We start from the raw sequence: 13,350 nt of genomic DNA, 5'->3' as shown, positions 1-13,350 counted from the left end.
GGAATGTCCAAAAATAATTTCTATATTTTCAGAAGATGGAACTGCTAGTGTGGTCCTGATGTTTGCAATGAGGATGAGCAGATCTCATGACTGTCTGGAATCTCAACATGCTTTATTTTCAGAAGGTTTGCAGAAATAGTTCTGGTTTACAAAGCTTTATCCCCATTTTAATTTATTCTCTTTCCAGAAGTGATTATGAAAACAGTATTTTGCAACAAGCAGTGCTTGTTAAAGGGACCCGTGATCTACACAGTCTATTAGGAGCAGAGGTGCACACAAAACCTAGCAGCCAGTGACCTAGATGCAGTGTTCTGCATTTTTATTTTTTTTTTCCCTGAACTAGATATTATCTTTCCCCCTACTTCTTGGTTTTATTTTTTATTATATTTTTTAACCTAACAGCTTTCCTGTTTTTTTTTGTTTGTGGGGGTTTTTTGGTTTTTGTTTTTTTTTTGGTCTGTCTTTTCACTCTCTTCATTGAGTAGTTTTTGCATATACTTCTTTTTAATCCGAGTTACTGAAGCTAAAATATTTCAAATGCGCAAAAAGAATTGGGAGGTATCTTGTTTAGATATAATCTCAGATGATGATTCATTAATTATAGCTGGGCTGCATAAAGATACAACAGAATAATAAGGGATAATATGTGCTGTTAGAAAGATGAAAAGGAAAATTTTATTTAGTAATATGTTCTTACATTAAAGAAACAACCAAGCTATTCACTAATACAAACCAGGGTGTCTCTCTGTTGTGTCCATGTGAATCCCTCCTTTTATTAGTGTGATTCAACCATATTATATATGATCTATATTCCAGTCCTTCCTGCAGGCTCCAAAAAGCTAGGAAATAATCTCAAACCTTTCTAAATAGGTAAGATCAGCACAGGTACTGATTTTAGAACAGCTTAATAATGACAATGAGTGATGCACAGAGCATCAAATTTGGGGGAGAGGGAATGACTTATTTTCTCTGAGGTCACAGATTAGAAGCTGTAAAACCAATCCCATTCTCAGATATGAAATACAATACCATAATCCTATAATCATATTAAAAGAATAATAGATTTTTATGCCAGAAGAAACCATTAGGACTGTTAAGTTGAATATGTGGCAAAGGGCTACATTTTCCTTTGAACTAGGCTATATATTCTAGTTTCCAGACTTCAGCAGTAATACTCTAATGTGTAATTTAGTTGGGGTAGATTCATCTTTAATAGCCTAGCAATTTCCCATGAGTTTAAAGTACATAAGTCTATCAAATCATCAGGAATATAGGTAATAAGTTGACTTTCGTTATCTCCTCAGGGCAAAAAAAAAAAAAGGAATCATCCATTGTGCTTTATATAAACAAAAGAGCCATGAAATTAACTTATAATCAAATAAATAATGAGGAGTTTGCTAATAAAATGAAACAAAATAGAATACCAAACTCTTTGTAAAAATATCTAAGAAGCCATAGGAGTGCAATTCCTCAACGGTTAATGCTGGGATATTGCAGCCTAACTTCTATGAGCCTGCTAATCTAAGTAACTCATCATAGGCCAGGTTGGATGGGGCTTGGAGCAACTTGGTCATGTGGAAGGTGTCACTGCCCATGGCAGGGGCCTGAAACTCTGCGAGCTTTAAGGTCCCTCCTGGCCTGAACTAGTGTGGGACTCTATGATTAGGATCACATTTCACCAGTGACCAAAATGGTGACTGATGTATAGACTCCGTTAACATATGGTCCCTGATCAGAAGGGGGATAGATAAATACATTACTGCCTTGTGTCTCAAAGGAGATTAATTTCAATAGCTTGTGATAGTTATGGTGCTCATATATATATATGCATATCTAAATAGCCCTTTCAAGAAAATATTTACGAAGATACTTAACACTTCTGTAACCAATGTGATACTTAAAAAAACTAAGTGAATTAAAAGGACAGCGTGGGTCAGAGTGGTATCTCTGCTCTCCCTAGTTACACTATGAAGGATAGTTGGGCAATTGACATGGATGTTTCCTATTTCCATATGACCCTGCTTCTGAAACCCCAACCCAAAATTCAGGTGACAACTTAGCTGGGCCTTACAGGATTACAGCATTCCATCTCACCTTTCAGTACTCATCCAAGTGCAGAACATTTTTAATTAGAGTTTCGATGTATCCCTCAGTGAAGAATAAGGCTTTTGGGTGCTTATTCCCTTTCTGGTTGTGTAGAAATTCACTGTAGGATACAAAGGATTGATGGATTCCTTTTTTATTATTATTATTGCTTTGTTCTTTTGAGTTAATTTGAGATGTGGGTTAAATTATTCACTTTTCCACTGAATCTATAATTAACTATGACTTATACTGAGAGATTTCACTGCATGGTAACATAATGCCAGTTATTTTTATGTAAAACATATGTTTTTCATAGAGGTTTAGATAGTTGTGGGTTTCAGTCAGAGATTTTTACCATGCAGTTATCTCTTAGATTTATGTAATAGCTTGTTCAGATTTACCTATTTATTTTAAAATTTAAGCTCTGTCAGAAGAGATGAAGCCTGAATTTCAGGTACTGTGGGATTTCTTTAGGGAGATCTGTCCCATACAGTTTTTCCTTCTGATTTTATTATCTTTTACTTTAAATGTAATTTATATTATATAAAAAATACAATTCATGCATTAATTAATAGGCCTTTTTGGCCAGGTATTTTGAAGTAAAAAATAGGTAGATGTAAAACTTGAGCCGAAGGACCGTGCTTTCACTTTTCCATTTTAAAGGTTTTATAATAAAATGGAACTTCAGCTTTCATCACAGATAAAGGTGACCTTTACAAAACCAAGTAGGCAAATAGATCTTATGCTAGGTGCAACGAAGAAAGTTCTTTAAAATAAAATGGAGCAAAATACACTGGCATTGCAGAATCTAGCCCAGGCTGAAAGGGTCTGCAAGCTGCTTTTATGGTAGTGGGCTGTTTGGTCCTTTCTCTGCCTGAATTGCATTGAGCATCCTGTCTGAGCAGCTGACCGCTCATGAATCATGAATGCATAACACTGCCTTCTGAAATGGGGTGTTAGAAGTATGGGAATGTGTGAGAAACTGTGGAAATAGCAGAGAAGGGGAAAACTAGGTGACAGAATGGAAAGACACAGCTATTGTGGAAAAAACATCAGCTATGTTAAACTCTGATCTCACGCACACTCACACGTTAATTTCAGCTGTACATCTATAACCCAGCACACCAGTTTATAATCTTATTTCCATAAAGCTGCTTAATTAGCTGAGCACTTTGGGCCTGTTGTTACTCTGTCAATTGATGCAGTCCAAAAAGGCTGTGAGGCTACTAATGAAATCCCAGTGATTTTCATCTGGGTTACATCTGGTTGCCAGTGGACTGTACTTGGCTCAGAATTTTGCAGTAGAAGTTGTTCTCAGCTCCCTTTAATTAGAATTATAGAATGGTTAGTGTTGAAAAGGACCTTAGTATCATCTAGTTCCACCTCACCTCCCATTAATTAATTATCTTAATGCAGACATAATAGTTCTCAGAGCCTTTCATTTATGGTGAAAGCTTTAGACAGTGAAATGTTTTTATAATTTTATAGATAGAGAAGCGGCATCCAAGGAGTTGCAAGTGATTTGCCTGAAGCAAGATGACAATCGTCAGAACTAGGACTAGAATGCAGAGGAACACAGCTCCCATTCTCATGCTTCATCTACTGCATGCAGTGACCCATGTGCACTTTCTTGCACATTTTTATTATATATTGCAGGGGAAGAGTCACAATATAGTTTTTGATAATAAGCACCAAAACGTACTTTTGCTTTTATGTATTAATAATTTTTCAATTCTTCAGTGGAACAGAGCATGTTATTATTTTGGTTCATGCAAAGGCATGAAGTGTTGTCTCCTTGAGGAACTGAAAAGGATGTGTTCTTTGTATGGAAAAAGTCCTTTGACCAGGGAAGACTCACTGTTCAGAAGATCAGTTTTATTTTTCTTCTCACATGGTGAGGTTATTATAGTTGCAAATAGCATCTTATTGGTGAGAAGTAGGGTTTCACAAAAATATGTCTGGAATCAATAACCATGCCCTGATTTTAAATGGTGAAATTGTTGCACAATAAACAACTCACCTGTTACGCTATGAAATATTGGATCTGTTCCCTGATAAGGTGATTTCAAAGCATGGACTGATTGTATTGGTTAGGATCAGCCAGTAATAGAACATGTCTAGTACTTTTCTGTGGAATTATCTATGCTTTATTTCTATATTCAGCTCTAAATTGAGCTGGAATAAGACACCTCCCCCCAAAAAACCAAACCAAACAACCAACCCACAAAAAACACAGCCCACACTCCAAACCCCAAAGGCCGAAGAAGCAAGGTAAATGGAATATTGGTAAGAACACGGCAATAGCTTGATCTGTGAAAGGTGGGTGCAGAAGTAATAACAAAGGTGTAACAAAATTACAGTAAACTACATTATATTTTAGAATAGAAGATGGATGTACATGACACTACAGTTCAAAAATTAGTTAGCACTAACACAGAGCTCTTTGTATGCAGATCTTAGTCTCTTGAAAGGAATGATTAAGTATGCTTATATATTGATTGTATATAGGTTGAAAGTCAGGAAAGAAAAAAAAACAACCACCCCAGGACACAATGTGCCTTAGCAAAAATAATTGGAAAGATGCCCTTTTGTTACACTTAGCTTCTAATCCAGAGATGACACCAGCTCCTCAAGAGCACCCCACTGAGACTTAGGGTATTTTTACCTGGAGTCTTACTAAGCTGTAAGAAATAGACTAAGAAAGCATAGTACAGTGGAATTTCTTGCAAAGATTGGAATGGAATTGCTGAATCACCAAGCAATTGTATTTTTGCTCTAGGTGGAATACGGAACAAAGATATAATATGAAAGAAGTGAATGCTTAGCATGTTATTAGGAACTTTAGGGGGATTTCCAAGCCTGAGGAAGTTAGTGTCTGAAACAATCGTTCATTTCAGGTACAGAAAGCAAGGAACAGCAGCTCTCAGATAGTTCTTGTGGAAGATATTTGGCTGAATGCAACTTTAAGAAGGAAAAGCCCCCAAAGCGATATGAAGGCAGCATCAGGCCGCATAAAGAAGCTAAAATACATGATGATCAAGTTCAAGAAGCAGTGAAAAGCACTCCTAGCTCCCATATAGCTGAGGATTCTCCCTTCAGTCTCCTCTGAGCTCTGTGCTTGTCACCAAGAAAAGCTCAGCCTCCTCCACATCACCCCCAGTGATTCTCAGGTGCATGCATGAAGAAAGGGGTGCAGAGTGTGCAGGGGCAGGGTGAGTGGCAGCTCTCCGCCTGTTACTCAGCTTCTGTAGGTCCGTACTGGCTCAGCTGTGAAGCTCTAACTGGGCTTAATGCCCATTCAGTAGGAGGGTCAGTCAGAACTAAACATTCATTGACATTCTTGCTTAAGAGAGTAGAAAGTGGTTTCCATGTTTTTGGTGGGTTGGTTGTTTGTTGTTTATTGCTGCAAGCTGTGAGGATGCCAAAAGGGGCAGATTATTGGTTTTGATCTCTGCCATTATGATAAATCAGTGTTTGCAGTTTGTGGTGCCTGTAGCTCATTTTTTGTAGCCCACAGTATCAGAAAGTAGACAGTATCAGTCTTACTTACCATCATTTCCTATTGTCTGCTGTTTACTGTTTTCATTTCCTATGTTTATGGTTTGTAATAAATACACTTCTTTCAGGGCCCTTAACCAAGCTGCATCCAATATCCAAGCTAGTATTTGTTATGCCTGAACATGCAATGTCAGTATAAAGGACGACTGGAATATCAGATCTAGATGCTCTAAGGAATTCTGTTTTTGGAACTGAGACAAAATACAATAAATAGGTGGTGCATAGACAAGCTTTGGGGAATAATCATAAGCATTTTTCTTCATAAGCTCCAAGTTCCTCATTAGGAAAAGAACTGAAGTTTATGAATTGACTGTTGAATTACCATAAGCAATCAATCTTCTTAGGTTGAAAAACAATTTAAAAAGAATCCCAGAATACCTTAGAACAGGTAATTCCATCTGAGATGAGAGAGATATAATTGTGGTTGTAAAAAGAACTAGCAAAATCTTACTTGCAATGCTATTGGACAGGTGAGCCGAGTAGAGTATGTTCTGAAAAGACCAGCTGTGGCCAACAGAGCATTTAATCTAAGAGGAATCTCAAAGAATTTGGACTTTTTATTTCAGCAGATTGTAAAGCAAAAGGGTCTGTGATTGCACTGTCTTATTGCTTGGAGAACTTCAGAAGGAATGAAAATTACCATTTAATTAAAGGCTGATGTACAAAGAGGTATAAACCAGTCTTGGATGAATTTAAGCTGGAAATTAGAAGAGATTCTTAGAAGCAATAAAAAAAAAAAAAAGTTTTAGGATGGACCTTGATCATTTAAATATTATTATATGACGCCATGTATTTGGTGTCTGTGGGCAGTCTCGCAGTTGGTACTTGGTAAGCAGAAAATGGCTTTAGCTCACCGATAAGTTCTATCTGAAGTTCTTGATCCTGTGCAGGGAAGAAGTAAAAAATGAAGCTAGATACAGTGTTCTTTCCTAATTTCAGCTTTTACAAACAGTATGAAGTGCTCCCTCGTGAGACCTGTTAAGGAATATAATATATGCTGTGAAAATATATCCTTGCTACTCTTGAGAGGATTTTCCATCACACGACACTAAAAATATATCCAAATCCACAGTTGATGAGTTTAATTACTCATCAGCTCTTTACATTACAATTCATTACCCTAAGGTAATAAAGATAAAATAAAGCATTTAGTTGTCATTGTTAACATTATGTTCAGCAGAATGTCTCTAATCCATGCAGCTTGTGTTTATTCAGCATAATTAATATAAATATGAGCAGAACAAACCAATTTTAACTGGTGCCTCAGCTGCTTCTTGCCTTTCATTTTCTATTATTTTTCTGTAGGGAAGATTAGTTTAATTAGAGAAATTGAATGAATGACATTGGCTAAACTTACATTTTAAAGTCCCACTGTAATTATTAACTGATTATTATATATTTAAAATATGCCATAAACATACGGATAGGCTATAGATGATTCTGTACAACTTTTGACAGTAAAATGTTGATAGAAATAATATTTTAGATGATGAAGCTCTGAAGGAATCAACACTATATTCCACAGGACTGAGTTCCACTTCAATATATTATGCATAACTGGAAGACTTTGTAAATTGCAAAGGGATTTTGTTTTAGGGTTGATGACACCTGTGTAGTATATTATAGCTGGCTAATAAAGTTTGACTCTTCAGTCCAAATCAGAGATCACTGTAATATATAAATTACCTTCAGCCCCAGTTGCTCTCCAGATCACTTAGAATCTTGGTCCTCATTTTCAGAGTAATCAGTACATCAAATCTCAGATGCATCAAAACAACCACCAGTTTGTGAAGCACCACAGCACCTACGGACTAGGACAAAACACATGAAAACTGGAAGCAGGACAGTTTCCACCATTAGTAACACATATCAAGCACCTCCTTTATGATGGAAGTATTAAGAATTTTCTTTCTGAAAAGCAAAACTAAAAAGAAAAATCCAGATATTTTAACTCCAGCAGTATTCTGATTTTGAAAACAGCAGAGAAGCCATGCAGCCTTCCAGAGCATTAGTTTGGTTCTTGTGACATCAGTTGAATCACTTTTGAAATCTTTAATTCTTAGTGAAAGAGTATGCACAGGGATTTAACCGTGTTTTAGTAATGCATTTACGATATCAATTTAGAGTAACTTTCCTGAGCGTGGTTGTGCCATTTATGAATGACTGTTTAGTCACAAGATTGCTTTTTGAGATGTAAACTTCTTTGTCATAAACCAAATTGTCTTTTTTTTAGGGCAGTATTCTCGCTGTTACTCTCAGCAAGCATATGCTTATCAATTAAAGACTGACCTGGTCTACCCTTCTTACTGTTTCATGGACTATTATATGCCATTTAGTCTGTCACTTTCAGCACTGGAATCAATAGCTGTGATTGCACCCAAGGATGTTACATGACTGTATGACCCAGATATAAAAGTCTAGGAAAAAAAGAAAAAAAAGGCAGTTTGGAGAGCCTCATATCTTGATTTATTTGGCACCAGGAAAAATGTTTGCTGGAATGAGTTGAATACTGTGTAACCTCCCTCTAAAATCATGAAATTATTTGTTCTAACCTAAGCTTCTAACTTATTGCATGGTGAACATGTATAAGTGGCTTCATTAAGACAAAGGGGAAGAGTCCTCATTGCAGCAGTCCTTACAAGGTCACAACATTCCAAGGAGAATCATTTTTCAAGGTTTTTGCAGCGTGGCTCAATGTATGACACAAGGCTGATGTACATTAATGGTAATACTGACCCAGAAGAGAGCTGAGTCCTATGTATCCAGTTTAAAGCCAGAAGGGGATGTGCAAGTAGCACAGATGTATGGAGATACAAAGTCTAGTATAAACCATTAATTAATTTCTTATTAATCCTAGCCTATTTCATCTGCATGTTGTATATTGTGCCCTTCCATTAAACATTTTCATTGCAAACAAGAAAAGCAGTCCTATTTGGGTTGCGTAAAAGGATTACATTGATAGTGACAAAAGTCTCTGTCTTTGCCTTTCGCCATGAGGTACTCAGACTAAAAGGCCATCATTCTGCAGTCTGAAGTATGGTAAGACATCGAAAAAACCTGCAATATACTTGATGTGGCTGACAGAAGAAAGTGTTATTTTGGGACAATGTTACAGTTTAATTTATGTCATTTATTTGATGAAGTCAATAAACTGAATTATCTAAACCAGATCTCAAAGAGTTCAGCTGGGTACTGGAAGTGGCATAGCGATGTTAATAGGGTCATGGAAACTGAAGGGATACTTCCTCTCCAGCTGCCAATTTCTGGCATGCAGTCTGAGCACTCAGGGTGTGAGATGTGGACAGCATCATGCATTTGGACAAGAACGATTCCCGTTTTTATTTTCTTTTATGGTTAAAGGATACATCTGATCCACTTATTTATGGAGAGGATCCTAGACTGAAGTATACAGATGAATTAACTTTCATATCAGTAAAGTTCCATAGGGAGTGCATTTTTTAAGTGCATTTTTTACCTGGAGAGGCATCTTAAGCTTCAGCCATTACTGTAGGATAGTAGATCTGTATTAATACAGCAATTCCATGGTATTTTTCCTCCTCGATTTTGAAGCTGCCACCCAAAATGTTAATCCAAGGTAACAAGACTTGTGAGCAGAAAATTTATCCTTAACAGGCTAGAAAAACTGTGCTCACTTTCTCAAAACTTTTTCCCATTCTGTGTAATATTTCACTTACTTCCTGGTTCCCTGAAAACACCCTTAAAAGCACCATCTGCAGTAACCACCAAGAACCTCATACAATAGCAATAAGGAAGATGCACTTAAAGTAGAAACCTGTGCTTAGTCTGGCTTGGGAGAATGTCAATTTTAGTCATGCTGGGAATGGGGTTGCCATAAAGCTGCTGAAACATGCAGTAGACCTTGTATAATTTGGAAAGACATGCTTTGCTTAGTTCTTCCTGTTACTGCAGATGTATCATCTTTGCCTTTCACCCTAGCTAGTAATGGACCCACCCTGAGGTTACCTGTGGCTCATACAGTTTTGTTCCCTAGTATCTGCTTGAATTTTAGATGTACAGAAAGGTATCCACAGGTTTCAAACAGGAAAAGAGATGGTTCTGTGACAGGAGACAGTGGGCTGCACCTGCAAATAAAATCTCTTGTATGTGTTTATATGAATGTGATATATGAAGGTGAAAAATGCCTCCTTTTTTTTAAGTTTGAACTTTCTTAGGTCCTGCTGTAGGAAAACAAAACCCAAACACCAAACCCGTAAAGAATAAGCCATGTTTGAGCACTGTTTTTACTGAAGAAATTTTTGATTTGTTGATATCTTGAAATTAATATCTTTCTGACTGCAAAAGAGCACAGTGTTTTGGTATATATACCACTTTAAGCAAGAACACATTGTTAAAGCATTAAATGTAAGAGGAGCTCCTTAGCAACAGAGCATATTAATCTCAGTGCTAAAATCTGTACAAAACTGGTACAAATTAGCCAATATTAGACTATAAAATCACACTTTCTTTTTTATTTTCATTGCAGTATAAGTGCTTCAGGCCATGTGTGTAATGCAAAGCCTCTTCTATAAATTCATTTTGGGTGACAGTGTTCTTAAGAAGTGACAGCTCTAAATATAGCCTGATGAGTAAAAAGACACTGCCCTTAGGTTGGGCTGATCACATTGCCACAGCTTTTCTTCTTCTTCTCTGTTACAAGTTCAAATACCAAAACTAGAAAATAAACCAAAGGAGAGCTATTTCTCTCAGGGGCTTCTCTTGTTATAAAGCATGATGAAATCTTATGTGAGGGTGACATAGTTTTGTTTCAGGTTATTTTTGCTCAAGTTATCATGCATCTTCAAAAGCATGATTGGAAATGAAGAGTGCTATTGTACAGATGATCAAATACACACCTGTACTTGTCCACGGGTTTACTGGGCACATGATAGAAGGATGAGGAAAGCACACAATGGGTGTATGCATCTTACTTCTGAGCAACATGGGCTTTAAAATGGATAGCCTCCAAGGTAGTGATTTATAGGAAGGATGTTTCTAACTGTGCAATTAATTTCTGCTTAGCAAAAGTGAACAGCCCTCACAATGTTTTGGGTGTTAGAGAATTTTAAAGACACAGCGCTTCTGATTTGGGAAAAAGTTTCGTAAGGGGAAGAAAGAAAATGAATGTGATTAGTAAATAAGGGTCCACAATTCTTTTACTGTAACAAATTATAATTCTGAGAATTGCTACTGTGTATAGTCTAAGTGGAAACAACATAGATGTCATGTTACTTGCAAACACTAGAGTCTCTTTTCACACTAAGAATTTTTAATTTCTATTAAAAAAGTGCTACCAGATTTATAATGTTGCAGGCAAGGAGGGAGGAGCTGAGGTATGCAAACCCAGCCACAGGTGGGTCTGTGGCGGGCACTGCAAATGAGAAGGTCGATCTTCACCTCCATGACTGCCGCTGCTTCCCATGTTGAAAGCAGCATCCTGTGTTCTAAGAAGCATCCCATAACTTAAATCTCCCCCTCCTTCCAAATGCTTGCCTCTGCTGGGAAGAATGTCTCATGCCAGTTACGGCTCCGGCATGTCTACTTGTACATTAACATTCCAGTATGTTGTGGGTTGAATATCATACTTCTGATAAGGCTAAAGCAGTATAAAGACTGTAGGTACAAAGCATGATCCCAGTGGCAGAACTGTCTTGGTCATTAAACATCTGAGGTTGAAAAGTCCCCTGAAAATTTGCTTATATGTAAGGTATGGCAGTAGTATATGGGCTGCTTTTGTCAATCAGTGTGTGAAGGATGAAGGCCTGAGGACGTCTGAAAGAATGTCCTGAGAGACCTGCTGGCCCATAGTGGAATCAGTGGATAACAATGATGTTGGTTGTCCAGATCTCGTTCATGTCCTAATAAATAAATCTCTACCTGGGCAGGAGAATTGTAGTCAGGTCTCTCTCTGTATGCTGAAACAGTTGTGCTATAAATTCTCACTGGAAACAGCTGTGTTTTCTGCAAGCATTCAGGCTGATTTCAGATTTTCTTCAAACTTCACCTGGACTGGGATCCTGCATAAGCATTTGTGTTCACAGAGGGTAAGTGCATTGCTGTTTGGGAAACTGAAAAATACACTGAGGCTTGGCATCTTGTATCGCATACTGGCTCCCTACACTGTCTTATCGCTGATCCCTGACCTTCCTGCAGAGCTCCATGACTGGGCATTGGAACTGTGTGCGTGTTGGCACTGGGTAAACAACTTTCCCAGGCCTGGCCCCTCACTTCTTGGGTCAGAAGTACCTTTAATAGTGGTTTTGTGTGCTAATGCAAAGGCTTGTAGCTTTCCAGGTTTGGAAAATGCAGCTGGACCTAGGTTTAATCTCTAGAGGGGTATGTGTGCTCTGGTTTGCAATTTGAACAGCTGCATTTAAGTGCTATTTCTTATTTAATCATATTTCAGCATTTAACTATGATCCTCCAAAGAGATTATATAAGAAGTCAGATTTTTAATTAAAAACAACAAAAAACCTTTGTATATTCAGAAGTGTGAACATATGAGGCAAACTGGCCTCCACCAGTCTGCCTTCTAAATACGTTTACCTGTGTTTGTGGAACTCAGTAAGGATGCCAGAAATAGTAGTAATGATTAACTATTTCAAGTTGTCATTCTAATAGGAGGAATTTGGGAGCTGTCAAAGTACATATTTTATTATGTACATGTATTAGCCTGAGATGTAAAGGAGGCTGTCAGAAAGGCCTAAGATAGCCAAAGTGTGGTCATTTGTACTGGGTATTAGGAAAAATGCCTTCCCCAAAGGGTGATCAGGCATTGGATCAGGCTGCTCAGGGCAGTGGTGGAATCACCATCCTTGAAGCGTTCACAAACCATGTAGATGAGGCCCTCAGTGCCACGATTTCGCTAGTGGCCTTGGCAGTGCTGGGGTAGAGGTTGAACTTCCATCTTAAACGTCTTTTCTAACCTCACTGTTTCCATGATTCCCCCCATGGCCCTTCAAAGGTGCTGGTGCAGACCTTGAGGCTCTTCCCTCAGCGCCCAGCTGCACCCCACACTTCGTAAATCGCAGCGCCACGTGAATCCTGCGATTCGTGGATCTCACGAGAGGGGCACCACCCGCCTCAGCGGCAGGCTCAGCTAGAGGCAAACCATCCGCGCAGGGACGCCGGGCAGCACCTTCCCGCCCAGCGCGCTCCCCCGGCCGCCTCCCTGCCGGCCGCTTCAGCGGCCGAGGCGGTGCCGGCTCCCCCTGTTCGGCGGTGGGGCTGCATGTCCGAGGAGAGCGCGGGGAGAAGCGCTGAGGCCCCACCGTCAGCCTCCGCTGCCCCGTACCCCCGTGACCGGGGTGACCGGCGTCACCGTGTCCTTCCTGCACAGGCGTGCAAGCTGCCGTCCCGAGGTGGGTGGGAAAGGCAAGCGGTAAAGGTGTCCGTCCGCAGTTCCAAAATGGCGCCTGCGCGGGGTGCGAGGTGCCAAAGCTTGCCCGCGGAACTTAAGGGGAACAGGGGGCAGCAGGTGCGGGCTCTGCAAAGCGGTGCAGTAGCTGCTCTGCTGCGGGTTACTTTGCTAGAATATGCACTTAACGCTGTAACCTGAGGAACATCGCGAGGTCATTAGAGAGCAGATACCAGTGTAGTTTCTAAAGGAAAACTACAGAGCTGCTACATATGTATGACCAGATTTGCTGCCGAGAAACGACATTATACTGGTTTGGGGGTTCAGCTCAT

At 39.0% G+C, this 13,350-nt stretch overlaps 1 protein-coding gene across 1 annotated transcript in view; it reads left to right on the top strand.

Moving 5' to 3' along the window:
• MPPED2 (metallophosphoesterase domain containing 2) overlaps nucleotides 1-8,797 on the top strand; it is a 276,881-nt gene extending 268,084 nt beyond the window's left edge. The window contains exon 8 of the mRNA XM_061356580.1: nucleotides 8,787-8,797. The gene's annotated coding sequence lies outside the window, so the exon portion shown is untranslated. The remainder of the gene's footprint in view (nucleotides 1-8,786) is intronic.
• Nucleotides 8,798-13,350: the final 4,553 nt, after the last annotated feature.

This window comes from Neopsephotus bourkii, unplaced genomic scaffold (assembly GCF_033783945.1).
Source record: "Neopsephotus bourkii isolate Nb327-2 ecotype Australia unplaced genomic scaffold, CSIRO-AGI_Nbou_v1 NB_860, whole genome shotgun sequence".
Taxonomy (NCBI): domain Eukaryota; kingdom Metazoa; phylum Chordata; class Aves; order Psittaciformes; family Psittacidae; genus Neopsephotus; species Neopsephotus bourkii.
The sequence above is the reverse complement of the archived record's forward strand: the minus strand, read 5'-3'. Positions and strand labels throughout refer to the sequence as shown.